This window comes from Somniosus microcephalus, chromosome 5 (assembly GCF_052327205.1).
Source record: "Somniosus microcephalus isolate GS21.2 chromosome 5, FLI_Smic_1.0, whole genome shotgun sequence".
In the NCBI taxonomy this organism is placed as follows: domain Eukaryota; kingdom Metazoa; phylum Chordata; class Chondrichthyes; order Squaliformes; family Somniosidae; genus Somniosus; species Somniosus microcephalus.
The window spans coordinates 306,811,508-306,827,593 of NC_140991.1; positions in this window are offsets into that span (position 1 = coordinate 306,811,508).

A 16,086-nucleotide genomic window follows, 5' to 3' on the forward strand; every position below is an offset into this window, starting at 1 on the left:
AAATTCCGCAATAGGCCGTATGTATTCGCACCCATCAGATTTAATAATACCGACGCCCTCTTTCCATCGGCCACCTCATTTGCCTTGCAGTACACTTCGATTCTTTCTACATACGTGGTCCAGTCTTCTACCTCGTTGTCGAAAGCAGTGGTGCTGCCACTTTTCGGCATCTTGGGCGATTTAAAATGGTGCCTCCCGCGCTTTTGCTTCTTTCCCAATGGAATAAAATGGCGCCTCCCGCGCTTTTGCTTCTTCCCAACGGGATAAAATGGCGCCTCCCGCGCTTTTGCTTCTTCCCCTTACTGCCACGCTGCTCCTAGCGTTCTACGGGGTAATGGCAGCGACCCGCAGCTTCGGCGCGTCTCGCTTTCCTTCGGCCCCCGTTTAGTTTCTCTCCGCTGTCCTGTTCTTGAGCACCGACCGCGCCCTGTGCGCTCCACCCTCTCTCTCTTGTTTTCTTTTCCCGGCGACGCTGTGCGGCCCGATTTGTAGAGCCGCTCGATCGAGCTTGAGCCCGCTGCAGTCCGGAAGGGTCAGCGCGCTACCTGCTACCAGCACGATTCGCTGGAACCACAATCTCTCCCGCAATTCTCCAAACACCGATGGATTCTTTCGGCTGTTGCCCTCGGTCGACGCCCGTTGCTCAGACTACGACCTTCCAGGACCTTCCTTTCAGGCGAGATCCCCGTGAGATGATGCCACACTGCAGGTGAGTTCGAACTTACGCGTCGCCACTGTAAAGTCCGCGCCTCAATAATACACGGACTTCGGGAGAACAGTTAACAGGTACTTTACTGAACAAGAGGCAGCTTGAAACTGAAACTACAGAAGCCTGCTAGGGCCTTTTATACAGGGGTGGTCACTGCCGGTACTGCAGTCTAAGACCAGTTATTCCCTTAAAGGTACATACACAACAAAATCATGTACAGAAATGCTGCTCGATCTGCTGAGTATTTCCAGCATTTTCTGATTTTCAGATGTCCAGCATCCGCAGTATTTTGCTTTTATGATATTTTCTCCAGTTTTTGAAACGTGCTATTTATTACCTGATACGCTTATCAATTACTTCATAAAAGGTGATGAGTCGAAGAAGAGATGATGAGTCGAAAGAAGAGATGAATAAGGCTTTTATTAGCTCAGAAGAGACCATGCTTCTTCGTGAGTGACTGAACAAGTCTGAACGAAACCCACACAGTGGTGGGTGGAGTCAGCTGAGGCATGCCTCCATACACAGCGCCACCCAGAGGTGGCAATATACAATACAGTGGTTTACCACATTCACCCCTTGTTTAATGTGAAGTCCGGCGGGGTGAAGGGTACTACAAGTTAAGTCTATCAGGAGGCCTTGTCTGACGTCCTGATCGTCGTGGTGGCGGCGGTGGTGTTGCAGCATCCGACGTCGGGTCTGGTGTCTGGGTGGTTGGCGAAGATTCCTGGGGCTTTGGCATGCCGTCTGCAGGGGTTGGGTTGGGAGGGGTGGTGGGGGATAACAGTGGTAAGGGGGATAACGGTGGTAAGGGGGATAACGGTGGTAATTCAGGGGTACCCGAGGGTGCGAGATCTCGTATGGAGACCGTGTCCTCCCGCCCGTCTGGGTATGTCACCCAGGCATACTGGGGGTTGGCGTGTAGGAGGTGCACCCGCTCGACCAGGGGGTCCGTTTTATGCGTCCTCACGTGCCTCCGCAGTAGGACGGGCCCAGGAGAAGTCAACCATGCCGGTAGCGAGGTTCCCGATGTAGACTTCCGGGGGAAAACGAACATTTTCTCATGAGGGGTCGCATTAGTGGCAGTACAAAGCAGTGACCGAATGGAGTGAAGCGCTGCAGGGAGGACCTCCTGCCAGCGGGAGGTCGGAAGGCCCTTAGATTTTAGTGCTAAGAGGACTGCCTTCCAAACCGTCGCGTTCTCCCTTTCCACCTGGCCGTTCCCCCGGGGGTTGTAACTGGTGGTCCTGCTCGTGGCGATACCTCTTGTTAGCAGGTACTGCCGAAGTTCGTCGCTCATGAACGATGAGCCCCTGTCGCTATGTATATAGCTGGGGAACCCGAACAGAGCGAAGATGTCATTCAGACACTTGATGACCGTGGTACTGGTCATGTCTGGGCAAGGGATGGCAAAGGGGAAACGGGAGTACTCATCAACTATGTTGAGGAAGTACACATTGCGGTCAGCGGAGGGGAGGGGCCCTTTAAAATCGACGCTCAGGCGTTCGAAGGGGCGGGTGGCCTTGATCAGGCTTGCTCTGTCCGGCCTATAGAAGTGCGGTTTGCACTCGGCGCAGATTTGGCAGCTCTTGGTCATGGTCCTGACCTCCTCGATGGAGTAGGGCAGGTTACGGGATTTGATAAAATGGAAAAACCTGGTGACCCCCGGGTGGCAGAGGTCATTGTGGAGGGACTGCAGCCTATCACTCTGCGCGTTGGCGCATGTACCACGTGATAGGGCATCTGGGGGCTCATTGAGTTTCCCTGGCCGATACAAGATATCATAATTGTAGGTGGAGAGTTCGATTCTCCACCTCAAGATCTTGTCGTTCTTGATTTTACCCCTCTGCTTATTATTAAACATAAAAGCTACTGAACGCTGGTCAGTGAGCAGGGTAAATCGTTTCCCGGCCAGGTAATGCCTCCAGTGACGCACCGCTTCTACAATAGCCTGGGCCTCCTTTTCGACGGAGGAGTGTCTCGTCTCGGGGCCCTGGAGGGTCCTTGAGAAAAAGGCCACGGGTCTGCCCGCCTGGTTAAGGGTCGCGGCTAGGGCGAAGTCGGAGGCATCGCTCTCCACTTGGAAGGGGATGGACTCATCCACCGCGTGCATTGCGACCTTCGCGATATCGTTCTTGATAAGAGTGAAGGCTGCACACGCCTCTGGTGTCAGGGGGAAGGAGGTGGCTTTGATGAGGGGCCTGGCTTTGTCTGCATAGAGGGGCACCCACTGGGCGTAGTAGGAGAAAAACCCCAGGCATCTCTTCAGTGCTTTTTGGCAGTGGGGAAGGGGTAGCTCCATTAGGGGGCGCATTCTGTCGGGGTCGGGCCCGATGACTCCGTTCTCCACCACGCAGCCGAGGATGGCCAGGCGCTTGGTGTGAAACATACATTTTTCCTTATTGTACGTTAGGTTCAGCCGTTGGGCCGTACGGAGGAAATTTGCTAGATTAACGTCGTGGTCCTGCTGGTCGTGGCCGCAGATGGTGACGTTATCCAAATAGGGGAAGGTTGCCCGCAGCGCGTTCTGGTCAACCATTCGGTCCATCTCCCTTTGGAAGACCGAAACCCCGTTGGTGACGCCGAAGGGGACCCTAAGGAAGTGGTAGAGGCGGCCGTTTGCCTCGAAGGCAGTATACTGGCGGTCCTCATGGCGGATGGGCAGCTGGTGGTACGCTGACTTAAGGTCGATGGTGGAGAATACTTTGTATTGCGCAATCTGATTGACCATATCAGATATGCGAGGGAGGGGGTACGCGTCCAGCTGGGTGTACCGGTTTATGGTTTGGCTGTAGTCGATTACCATGCGGCGTTTTGCAGTGGTTTTAACGACTACAACCTGGGCTCGCCAGGGGCTAGTGCTACCTTCGATAATGCCCTCCTTCAAGAGCTGCTCCACCTCAGAGCTGATAAAAGCTCTGTCCCCGGCACTGTACCGCCTGCTTTTGGTAGCGATGGGTTTACAGTCGCGGGTGAGGTTAGCGAACAGGGGAGGGGGGGGCACTTTTAATGTGGAAAGGCTGCAGGTGGTTTGCAGTGGGCGATTTAAAAGTTGTTGGTTGCAGACTGTGAGTGGGGGGAGGGGTCCACCGTATGCTAGTGTGACACTCTTAAGGTGGCACTGAAAATCCAACCCTAGCAGGACGGCAGCGCAAAGACGGGGCAGGACTAGCAGTTTAAATTTTTGATATTCAGTGCCCCCTACTGACAGGGTCACCACACAGTAGCCGCTGATGTCCATTGACTGGGACTTGGACGCCATAGAAATGCGATGGTGCGTTGGCAGAATCGTGAGGGAGTGGCTACGTACCGTGTCGGGGTGGACGAAACTCTCTGTGCTCCCGCTGTCGATCAGGCAACTGGTGGCGCGGCCGTTTACCGCGATATCCATCATGGAGCTGGATAGATGGTGAGGGTGGCCTTGATCCAGCGTCACGGAGGCCAGTATGTGGCTTAGTGAGTCACTATAGTCATCCGCCGAGACGGTGGTCGGTTCCGGTGACGAAATGGCGGTTGAGTGCGTTGGATACGATGGCGGCGGATGCCATGCGGCCGGGGGTACACAAAATGGCGGATAAGATGGCTGCTCCCACGGCCCGCACGCTGCGCTGCTGGCTGGCTTCCCCTTGCAGGCGTTAGCGTAATGGCCTTTCTTCCCGCAGCCCGAGCAGGTAGCTGTCTTAGCTGGGCAGTGCGCTCTGGGATGTTTTAACTGGCCACAGAAATAGCATTTTTGGGCCTGGTTACTGGGCATCGAAGCAGTTCTTACCGGAGGCTGCTGTCTCGGTTGGGTCGCTGCAGCGGTTGGTGCCGGGGGCGGCGGTCCCGTGTCCCACGGTTTCGATTGCCATGTCTCGGCGCCGTTACGGGGGTATGCCTCGAGGTTTCGGTGGGCCTCCTCTAACGAGAGCGCAAGGGCAATGGCCGTCTTCAGGTCGGGTTCCTTGCTTTCTAGCAGTCTCTGCCGGGTGTGGTCTGACTGGAGGCCCCTGACGAAGGCATCACAGGCGAGTCCCTGCACGTGCTCCACAGCCGTTACCGCTTTACAATCGCAGTCTCTGCAGAGTGCCAGTAGCGCCCGTGCAAATGCCCCTACCGATTCTCCCGGTTGCTGCCTGCGGGATCCCAAGAGGTGTCGGGCGTAAATTGTGTTCACTGGGCGCGTATATTGCCCTTTTAGTAGCTCGAGGGCCGCCACGTACGTATTAGAGTCCCGGATTAGCATATATACTTGATGGCTCACCTGGGCGGTCAAAATTTTCAGTTTGTGATCCTCCTCTGTAACCTGTGAGATTGCGAGGAAGGATTCAAAGCAGCTCAGCCAGTGTTCAAACTTGGCTGATGCACCCACATCTTGAGGGTCGAGGTCCAGGCGTGGTGGTCTGAGGGCTCTCAGCAATGTCTGCTGTATCCGTTGCTGTTGTTGCTCCTCAGGTGTCGCCATTTAACTTTTAGCTAATAAAATTGATACGCTTATCAATTACTTCATAAAAGGTGATGAGTCGAAGAAGAGATGATAAGTCGAAAGAAGAGATGAATAAGGCTTTTATTAGCTAAGAAGAGACCATGCTTCTTCGTGAGTGACTGAACAAGTCTGAACGAAACCCACACAGTGGTGGGTGGAGTCAGCTGAGGCATGCCTCCATACACAGCGCCACCCAGAGGTGGCAATATACAATACAGTGGTTTACCACATTACCAGTCTATAAAAGTGAGGGGATAAAAAATCACCGGCCACGATTAAATTTGTGATATTTTGTTGCACAAACAGTGCCGATTCACACTGCAGATTTTGATATTTACAATGAATTTCAAGTTTTGAAATGGCAATCGCTCACTAAATAAGTGTTGCACCATTATCACAGAATGATTCTATGACATGTAGTTTATTATCTACATTGTAGATTTAAAATTCTGTGCAGTTGCAACGTTCCATTTCAAAATGCTTTGTAAACTCTCCTGTCAGGCTGCATCCATGGAGAATACCTTTGCAAAAGAATTAACCTGTCTTGTCTGCCTGGTCAGGTAGGACATAAAGGGGGAATAATTGGGTTGCTTTGCGCCTCCCGTGAGCACCCTCTTAGGCGCAAAGCAACTAGCGCTCGGGCACGGTGCCGCCCATGCTTCCCGCAATATTCAGTGGGAGGTTAGTGGCAGCGCTAACCGGTAGTGCCCAATGGCACTGCACCGCCGGCGATGACGTCATTGGCGTGCGCAGCGCCCCGGCCGCGATCTTCGGAAGCGCCCCCTGACTTACCGCTGGACGCTATGCCTGACGGGGTCAGGGGGGCCTACCTGCGGCCGGGGAAGCGCGATTTCAAGGTGAGGTGCGGGGCGGCCATTTTTGTTGCTGGCCGCCTGCCAGCACGTGCCTGCGCTCCCGTCCCCGGCCTCCTGAACCGCGCCCCCTCCCCCCCCCGGAGTGCCGGCTGCGCTCCGTGAGTCCGGCACTTCTCTTAAGTGCCGGGCTCTTTTGCCGGCACTCCCAATCCCCGGGGGCCCAGCTGGGCCCCGGGTCGCGCTGCGCAAGGCCCCTCCCCTTTAAGAAGGGGAGGAAGGCCTGCAATACCGCGGCACGTAGCGCCGCAATATTGACTCACAGTGCCCCAAGAGGGAGGCGGGGCACTTCCAGTAGCACCCCGCTTCCCTCTTGGGGCGCAACCACTCAATTTCTGGTGCGGGAGCGCAACTTTTAGCGCCCCGGCAAAGTTAGCCCCTCAAATGGGGAGCTACTCAATTTTTAGCCCAAAAGATGCCACGGCACTATTTGAAGGAGCTCTCACAGTCCTGGTCAATCGTTTCCCCTCAACCAACATCCCAAACACAGTTTAATTGGTTATGAACTCATTTTCTCTTTGTGGAACCTCACTGTGCACAGTGTTTTTTTGTTGCTGTATTTGCCTACACAACAGCGGTGATTCACTTCAAAAAGTAACTAATCGTCAAGTCCCTTGGGGCGTCCTGAAGGTGTGATAAGTCACTGCATCAGTGCAAGTCCTCGCCCTTTTATAAATAAAGCAAATTTACTAAGCAACATCTAGAGGGATAGAATTGAAAAGCAGTTAAGTTATGTTAAATTTGTATCAAACCTTGGTTAGACCACACATGGAGTACTGTGAACAGTTCTGGTCTTCATGTTATATAAAGGATATAGAAGCACCAGAGAAGGCGCAAAAAAGATTTACTAGAATGATACCAGAACTGAGAGGTTATACCTATCAGGAAAGATTGTACAGGCTGGGGCTCTTTTCTCTAGAAATGAGAAGACTGAGGGGTGACCTGATAGAGGTCTTCAAGATTGTGAAAGGGTTTGATAGAGTAGGCGCTGGGACGCGCTGCACCAGGCCCCTCCCCTTTAATAAGGGGAGGAAGGCCTGCAGTCCTGCGGCATGTAACGCCACGATATTGGCTCGCAGCGCCTCCTCCCACTTGGGGCACTACCTGGGAAAATCGGCCGTGGGGGGCATTAACTATTTTGGGGCGTTACAATTAGCGCCCTGGTGAAGGTAGGGGGCGCTACCCAATTTTTACCCCTTAATTTTTTGCTGGCGGCCTCCAGAGATCAGCATTCCCTTTAATTTTTTTGGGAGGGGTACTCAGCCCCTTTAAAGGGCAGCGCGGCTCATTCAAAATACCGCGTGTGCGCTGTTTGTTCCCATTGAAAAGCCGGTGAGCCAGCTGCACGGGGCGTCCCGGCGTGCTTCAAGGGAACATTGCCAGAGATCCCTTTAAAGAACTCTGGTTAGGCCGCCCTTGGGCCGGGGGTCCGAAACCAGGCATTAGGCTCCTCATGAACATATGCAAGGGGCACAACACCTGTTTTCAGGCAGCCACCAGGGACGCCTGAAAAGTTGCCAGACTTAACATGGAATCGGACATATTTTAGCCGTCATCGGGGCACAGGACATAGCCCCGTAAAACGGAGCCTTTTTGGGCCCGTTTTCTGTCTATAAAACGGACCCAAGGAGTTCAAATTTCTAGGCCGTGATGCCTTAAAGCTGTGATGTGACGGACACTTTCTGGATGTTCAACTTTTAATTTTTTAGATAGATGAGGGAAGATTACATAACACATTTTGGTTATTTTCATTATGAACACACGTAAAGACAATGGCCCAGAACTTCGGGTCTCCACGGGGTGAGTGCGCACGGGGTACTCACCCGTAAGCCCAATGGAAGTGCCGGTTTCCTGCATGCACTGCGCATGCGCGGGAAACCGGCACTTCCGTTCCCCTGAAACAAGGGGTTCAGAAGTCGAACACGTGCATGGGAGAGACTGCGCGTGCGCATCAAACTTACGTTTTTTTTGCAGTTTTTCCCGGGAGGGCAAGTCTCCAGGAGTTACACATTTAAAAAGCAGTCGTAAGGCCTGCTTTTTACAAGGTAAGTAGTGAATTAATTAAAATTAAAACTTTTTTCCACAGGTTTATTATTTTTAAATTCTTTAAAGAAAGGTAAGTTTATTTTTAGCCCCGTTAGAAAATAAAATTATTTTTTCAAAAATTTAAATTATTGTTTAAAATAGTTATTTCATGTAATTTATAGTTTATTTAAAAAATGTGATTATTTTTTTAAATTTATTTGACAATTTAGTGATGTTTTGGGGCCCGTAGTATTTCTAAGTTTTGACAGCTCTTCCTGTCAAACTTATGAATGGAGCATTCCCTACTCCAATTGGCTGCCCATGGCCCACGTGGCCCCATAGGACGCATCGAACTAACTGCGCCCCTGGGATACGCAAGCACTGCATGCCGGCAGCTGGAGCAGGCCCAGGATCGGAATTCCACGCGGGCCCACAGCACAATGGCTGGCGCGCTCGGTAAGTGCAGGCCGGGGGCTTACACCCGCGGGAAGCCTCCGACCCGAATTTCTGGGCCAAAGGCTCCACCAGGCAGAGATAAAATACACCACAGCCTCTCACTCAAGTGGGACAATTGGCTAATTGAGTTAGAATTCTGCATCCCTGTTCAGTTTAGCTCATAAGTATTCTACTGGAAGGCCCCTGTTATCACTAACTTACTTTAAGGAGAAATTTCTAATGCTCAAGAATATTTCTAAAAGTCCTTCTGGTGAATTTGTTGCCTTTCGTGTATTTAATGTGATTTTTACCTGGTGAATTTAAATTGGTATTGAATTATAGTGGGTTGCTTGCATTCAGGAATCTTTTACATATAAGCCAGAAATTCTAGCATATATACTAAACGAAAGCTGCTTGCCTAGATTACCCTCCGTGATAGTGCATAGAGTGTAATTTGCAGGGATATTTTGAATGGTTGTGGTTTTAAAGCTTCTAACATTGCACTGTTTAAGAACTCCCAAAAATACAGCAATTGCAATAAAGCACAGTGACAGACTCGCGTGTCGTAAGCAGACACTGCTATTTGTGGCGAAAGTGTGTCCCAAATCTGTCACAAAAATCTCACTTCACTGCATCTCCAAGTGAGGCAATGATGTCTTTTTAACTTGCGCATTTTACCTTTATTTTCTTTTATTTATGTCTGATAAAGAAGTGTCGATGCTGAGTGGTGTCTTCTGCATTGTGTGTGGAGCTGAAATGTATCGCTGTGGAGATTTATAAGGCCCGATTTTAACTCCCGGCGGATTCCCCATCTGATTTAGACTTACAGTCGAGTCTTAATGACATCATCGGGCCACAATATGCAACAACAACAACAACAACTTAAATTTACATAACGCCTTTAACGTAGTAAAACTTCCCAAGGTGCTTCACAGGAGCGATTATCAAACAAAATTTGACACCGATCCACATAAGGAGAAGTTAGGTCAGGTGACCAAAAGCTTGATCAAAGAGGTAGGTTTTAAGGAGTGGCTTAAAGGAGGAAAGAGAGGTAGAGAGGTTTAGGGAGGGATTCTAGAACTTAGGCAGCTGAAGGCATGGCCACCAATGGTGGAGCGAATATAATCAGGGATGCTTAAGAGGCCAGAATTAGATGAGCACAGATATCTCAGGGGGGTTGTGGGGCTGGAGGAGATTGCAGAGATAGGGAGCGGGCGAGACCATGGAGGGATTTGAAAACAAGAATGAGAATTTTGAAATCGAGGCGCTGCTTAACCGGGAGCCAATGTAGGTCAGCGAGCACAGGGGTGATGTGTGAACGGGACTTGGTACGAGTTAGGACACGGACAGCCAAGTTTTGGATGACCTCAAGTGTAAAGAAAGGCCCTGTTGGTTCCAGGCGTGAATCCTTGTTGCCTGTTTAGGGGAGCAGATTAAAAAGCTCTTCTGTACCCTCTCCAAAGCCTTCACGCCCTTCCTAAAGTGTGGTGCCCAGAATTGGACACAATACTCCAGCTGGGGCCAAACTAGTGTTTCATACGGGTTTAGCATAACTTCCTGACTTTTGCACTCTATGGGGGAGAAATTCAGTATCGTCCCGTTTGGGGCGCGATTATCGGCCGCGCGCAAAGTTTAGCGCCTGGCGCTAATTATCGCCTCCAACTGCAAACTTGGCTTTTATCACCCCTGGAGGTGATTGGAGCGCTAAATCAGGCGCTTCACACCTGTCTTAAGGCGCAAAAACCGAGGAGCGAGACGCTACCTCACAGCGCTGGTGAAGCTCATGCGATGACAGTTAGCGATTGAACACAGACACACTGGCGCCGGCCAGTTCTTAAAGGGGAGGGTCGATCTTGCTCTCCAGCCACACCCTGCTCATTGGAGCCTTGAATCTCAGCCTGGAGAGACCTGTGACTACATTTTCCAGCCAAGGACTATGGAGAGGGTGAGAGAACGAGCTCAGCGCTTCAGCGAGCGGGCCTTGGAGGCTCTGGTTGGTGCGGTGGAGCTCAGAAGATCAATACTGTACCCAGAGATTGGCAGGAGGCCTTTGCCGCGCGACTACAGAAGAGTGTGGAGGGAGGTGGCTCAGCACGTCTCCTCCAGGAGCATGGTGCCCAGGACCCAGACTCAATGTCGCAAAAAGTTCAATGACCTCACTCGGGTCGTCAGGGCAAGTGGCTTTTTTTCAATATCTCTCCATCCCTCCATCTCAACCTCAGTCTATGGCCAGAGGGTCTTAAAACCCCAATGTCCAACACTCATCCAACACCTATGGTCCTCTCATGAAACACACACGCACATTCCATACTTTGCATACAGTAAGAGCTATTCAACTACGGGAGGCACATCAGGTAAGACCATGGCTGCATAGATGAAGTGCTATTCAGCTATGGGAGTCACATCAGGCAAGACCATGGCTTTATATTTACTCAGATGCTGTCCTTTTTCTTGCAGGCCAAGCTATTTCATAATAGGAGACAGCAGCATTGGACAGGTGGAGGGCGGCTTCAGCTGCAACCTCTCAATAATCTAAAGGCGCACGTCCACAGGATTGTGGCAAGCCGGGTGATCAGTCCCATTGCCCCTGGAGATGCTGACCCCATTCGGGACAGCAATGGTAAGGTCATCACCTTTTTCTCCTCTCTCATTCCATTTGTCCCTCACAACACCAGCCTTTGACACTTTCAATCTAACTTACTAAATCGCTGCTCTCCTTCCTCCCTTACTGCCACCCTGTCCTCACGCTAAAGCCACTCTTGTACCTCCCTGCTTTCAGATGGTGATTCACCAGCTGAGGAGATGGGCCTTGAAGCTGCCAGTGGGAGCGATGCTGCAGGCGAGGAGGAAGAGGAAGCCAGAGCATCAGCGCCACCCTATCCCGAGGAAGCCCATGCCCACACTGGGAACACGCCTTCCCTGGAGGGGAACAGGGGGGAAGGGTCTGATGAGGGTGAAGCTCCGGGAACCAGTGGGCTGCAGCAGTGCGATGTGGCTAGGGAAGATCAGGGGCCTTCTCCCTGGAGGGAGAGTATGCCAGCGAGTCCTGCTGCACTGGACGCAGAGGAGGAGCGGCTCACCGCTGAAATGAACACCCAGGCGGTGCACAGGCACACTGAGCTCATGGGTGCAGTGGAAAGGGTGCCCAAATGCATTGAATCACTGGCAAGGACTATGGAGCACTTCGGTGTAGCACAGGTGGATGCCACGCAAATGCATAATGCTGCAATTCAGTCACTGGCTGCCGTGATCCCATCTCAGACAGCTCACATGCAGACTCAGATTGTGGCCACTGTCTGCTGCCATCATTGCTGGTACGGACACATTGCCCCGGGACTCTCACGGTGCCGCAGCAGGCCAGCAGTCTGTGCTCCAGCAGATTGCTCCAGATTCTGAGGTACTGCCCCGTGGGAGTGCCAGTGTGTCGGTTGAGCAGGGAGGTGCTGTCCTCACTCAAGATGACAGTATTCCTGTTGCCACCACTGTCACTTCTCCACTGCACTTGCCACCGCCTGTAGCCCAAACTGTTTAGTGTTTTGCACATTATCTCCAGGTTGTGAGAACCAGTTATATTAATGAATGATATTTTGTGTTTGTTTCTATTAGTTTGTCATGAAGAAATGATACACACAGAGTTTGTAAAATAAAAAAGTTTTTGTATTCAAAATGTATAGGTTTGGCCTTTGGAATCATTGCAGCCTTGGCCGGCTATAGGGGTTGCAGGTTGCTTTCATTCATGTTGTTCTCCATGCCAGAAGCCATTTCCTCAGTAGGGGCCTCGAAGCAGCTTGTTATCAGCCGTTGACGGACGGCCCTTGCAGTCTCAACATTGTGGGCCTTCCTCCTGCCTTAGTGCTGCTGCTGATCATCCTCCTCCTCTTCCTCCTCCTCCGGTGGTGCTCCAAGGCCTGGTGGCATTGGCTGGGTCCTGAGGCTTGCCAGGTTATGCAGCATGCAGCACACAACTATGAAGAGGGAGGCTCGCTCAGACACGTACTGCAAGGCTTCTCCTGAGTGGTCCAGACAGTGGAGCCGTTGCTTGAGCATGCCGATCGTCTGCTCAATTATGTTCCTGGTGGTGAGATGGCTCTCGTTGTACTGCAGCTCAGCAGGGGTGTTGGGGTTATGGAGCGGTGTCATCAGCCAGATGCACAGTGGATAACCCTTGTCCCCGAGGAGCCAACCACTTGGGTGATGCAGTGCCTGGAAAAGTTCTGGCACAGCAGTCTGGCGCAGGATGAAAGCACCGTGGCTGCTGCCAGGATAGCGGGCATTGACAGCGAGTATCAGCTGTGTGTGGTCCCAGACCAACTGTACATTTAAGGAATGGAACCCCTTGCGGTTTTGGAAAACCTCTGCATTCTCATGCGGTGCCCGCAATGCCACATGCGTGCAGTCAATGGCGCCCTGCACCATGGGGAATCCCGCTATCCTAGCAAAGCACATGCGTGTTCATGCTGTTTGGCCTGGGTCATCGGGAAAGCGATGTACTGGCGTCTCCTTTTATAGAGGGCATTTGTGACTTGATGGATACAGCAAGGAACCGCGAACTGGGAGATATTGGTGATATCCCCAGTAGCTGCTTGAAAGGAGCCAGTAGCATAAAAGTTCAGTGTCACTGTGACCTTCACTGCCACCAACAGAGACATCCTGGTCCTCAGTAGAGGCTGCAGGTCTGGCTGCAGCAGGTAACAGAGCTCAGTGAACACCTCCTTGCTGAAGCGCAGTCTGCGCAAACACTGCTCCTCAGACAAATTAATGTAGGAGAATTGTTGGCGACATACCCTGGGAGGGTACGGTCTCCTGTACAGAGGCCTATTGGTCCTCCTCCATCTGGCCATGATTGCCACTCTCTCTCTGTGTCTCTGTTGCCTTTGATTCTGCGGGCGCAGGACGACGCCCCGAATCAGTGCAGCCCCCATAGTCTCTTGGTAATCGAAGTAATGAAGGTCAAATCCAAAAGTACCTGCAAAGTGATGCTCAGTAGCCAAAACTACTTCACACAGCGTTGACTCTATGCAGAAGTCTCTCCTTCTCTCTCTCAGAATCTCTCTCTCTGTCAGAATGAGTGGTGCAAAAATATCTACCACAGAAAAAGCCAGGAAGAGGCCGCCTTTAAATAGCACACACACTGACTGGGAAGCATTCCAGTCTCGCTGTTGTTGCTTGCACCAGGCGGAAAGGAGGGGGGCGCCACTCAATATCCGGTCCGGGGCACCACAAGGGCGTTGCACGCTCGACTGACGTCACGATCTGCGGGTGCAGGAGATCGTGGTGGTAGTGGTTAGCGCCGCTGCAAAATGTCTGGTCAATTTCACAAGCGGCGCAGACATCGCTGCGCCCGGGTACTAGTTGCTTTGCGCCCCATTAGCGCCCTTTTAAGGCAAGCGGGAGGCGCAAACCAACCGAATTTTTCCCCCTATGCCTCTGTTTATAAAGCCCTCTATTTACTATGAAGGCGTCACACAATACTCAGTGGATATTACACAGTCAAGTGCACTATTGAACATTACAGCTTTGGGAAATCATAGGATCTATCCCAGGTCTGTCCATAGTTAACTGACCCGAGTCAGACCAGCAGTGGAATATTGACCTGCGATTTCAATTGTCTCAGTGTACTTGGACTAGAAAAGAGGAAAGAGTTCCCATTCCTGATTGCTCTACAATGAACACTGCTTAAAGATATACATATGTTGATGTTGGAAAGGCACAGCTGCAATGACACTCAAGAAACTTCATGGCATCCATCAAAAAGCTTGATCGAAACCTCACCCAACCACCTTAAACATCTACTCTCTCCACCACGGCGCACCGTGGATGCAGTGTGTACCATCTACAAGATGCACTGCAGCAACTTGCCAAGGCTTCTTCGGCAGCACCTCTCAAACCCGCAACCTCTACCACCTAGAAGGACAAGGGCAGCAGGCGCATGGGAACGCCACCACCTCCACGTTCCCCTCCAGGTCACACACCAACCTGAGGTGGAAATATATCGCCGATCCTTCATCGTCGCTGGGTCAAAATCCTGGAACTCCCTCCCTAACAGCACTGTGGGAGTACCTTCACCACACGGACTGCAGCGGTTCAAGAAGAAGGCCCACCACCACCTTCTCGAGGGCAATTAGGAAAGGGCAATAAATGCTGGCCTAGCCAGCGATGCTCATATCCCGTGAATGAATTTTTTAAAAAATGGGCAGGATTGGACAAGGCTATTATGTCTCCCAGAATTGGATAGCTTGAAAACACTAATTGTCTGGATTCACGCATTAAGAACAGCCACATGAACAAGATAGCAAAGGTTCGCTTCCGTCTACCCAAAAGCTCCAGGAAGAAAAGGTATGTAAAAAAAAAAAGGGGAAAAAATATGACAGTGGTAGAATTTTGTTTTGTGAAGATTTCAGAGACAACAGTTACTCTCTTTCGAAGCTTGGTAATTTTAATAAAAGTGATGACTCACTTCAGACTGAGGCGATCTGTACAGGAGATTTTTAGACCATGGGATTCTGAATTGGCAAACTGCGATTCTGATCCCAATTACTCTGCTGAGGAAGAAATTCTAATGATGTTTTACTAAACACAGCAATCAATTTCAGCACCAAAGGCATCCTAGGCTGATCTGAAGCTACAGCCTCAGGGCAAAGATGCAGAATTAAGGACTGCTGCACATGCCATAGACATTACATCTCTTGGTAACAGAAATCAAATTAGATATACTGAAAACAGAAAAGAACAGCAAGGTTGACCTACTCGATCTGATCAAGGAGAGATTTGGGATGACTGTGTTAATTAAATGCAGCAGATCCAGACAGACATGAGCAAACTAATTAGTGCAAAACTTCATAGGAACATTGTTTGCTTTCTGTAAACAAACGTCAACATTGGATTATGCACTGCTAGTTATAGAACATTTAAAAAGGGAACTAAAACTACAAAAGCTTGTGGAAAGACTAAAAAACTAAGGGCTAGAAATTTGGTATATTAGCGCCTCCCGTTAGCGCCTGGCGGGGGCATTAAGGGGTTATCACCCGGGTGCGACAAATGTAGTGACGCCCGCAAACTTCAGTGCCGGTTTAGCACTGGCGCTAACCCTTATCGCCTGGGCCTCTTGCGCCTCCCAGATCGTGACGTCATAAAGTGCGCAGCACCCTGGTATCGCCCCGGATGGATAATTGACTCCCACCCCCTGCTGTATCGCCTCGCGCCGACAGCGCCAGCAAACGGAGGCATTGTGAATTCGGCCAGCCGCTTCGGGAGCAGTAATTAAAGGGAATGCTTTACAGCCAGCGCAACCTTTATTCTTTGCACCAGTCTGGTGCCTGCGCAAAGTTTTTAATGTTTCATTGGTGCAAGATTTCCAAGCCCTCCACTTTGTGAGAGAGTTTGGGGTTGTAATGGCAGTCGCCCAGGTCACCTTGCAAAACAGAACTGATGACAACTAGCTTGGCCACTTCCCTTTAAGCGAGGGAAGCAGCCTCTGTGATGAAAGAGTGCCGTTTACCAGGCGCTCAAAATTGTTTAGCGCACTGCTGTTACCACCCAGCTCTTGGACTTTAGCGCCCTAAGAGAAGTGTTTAGTGCTTGAT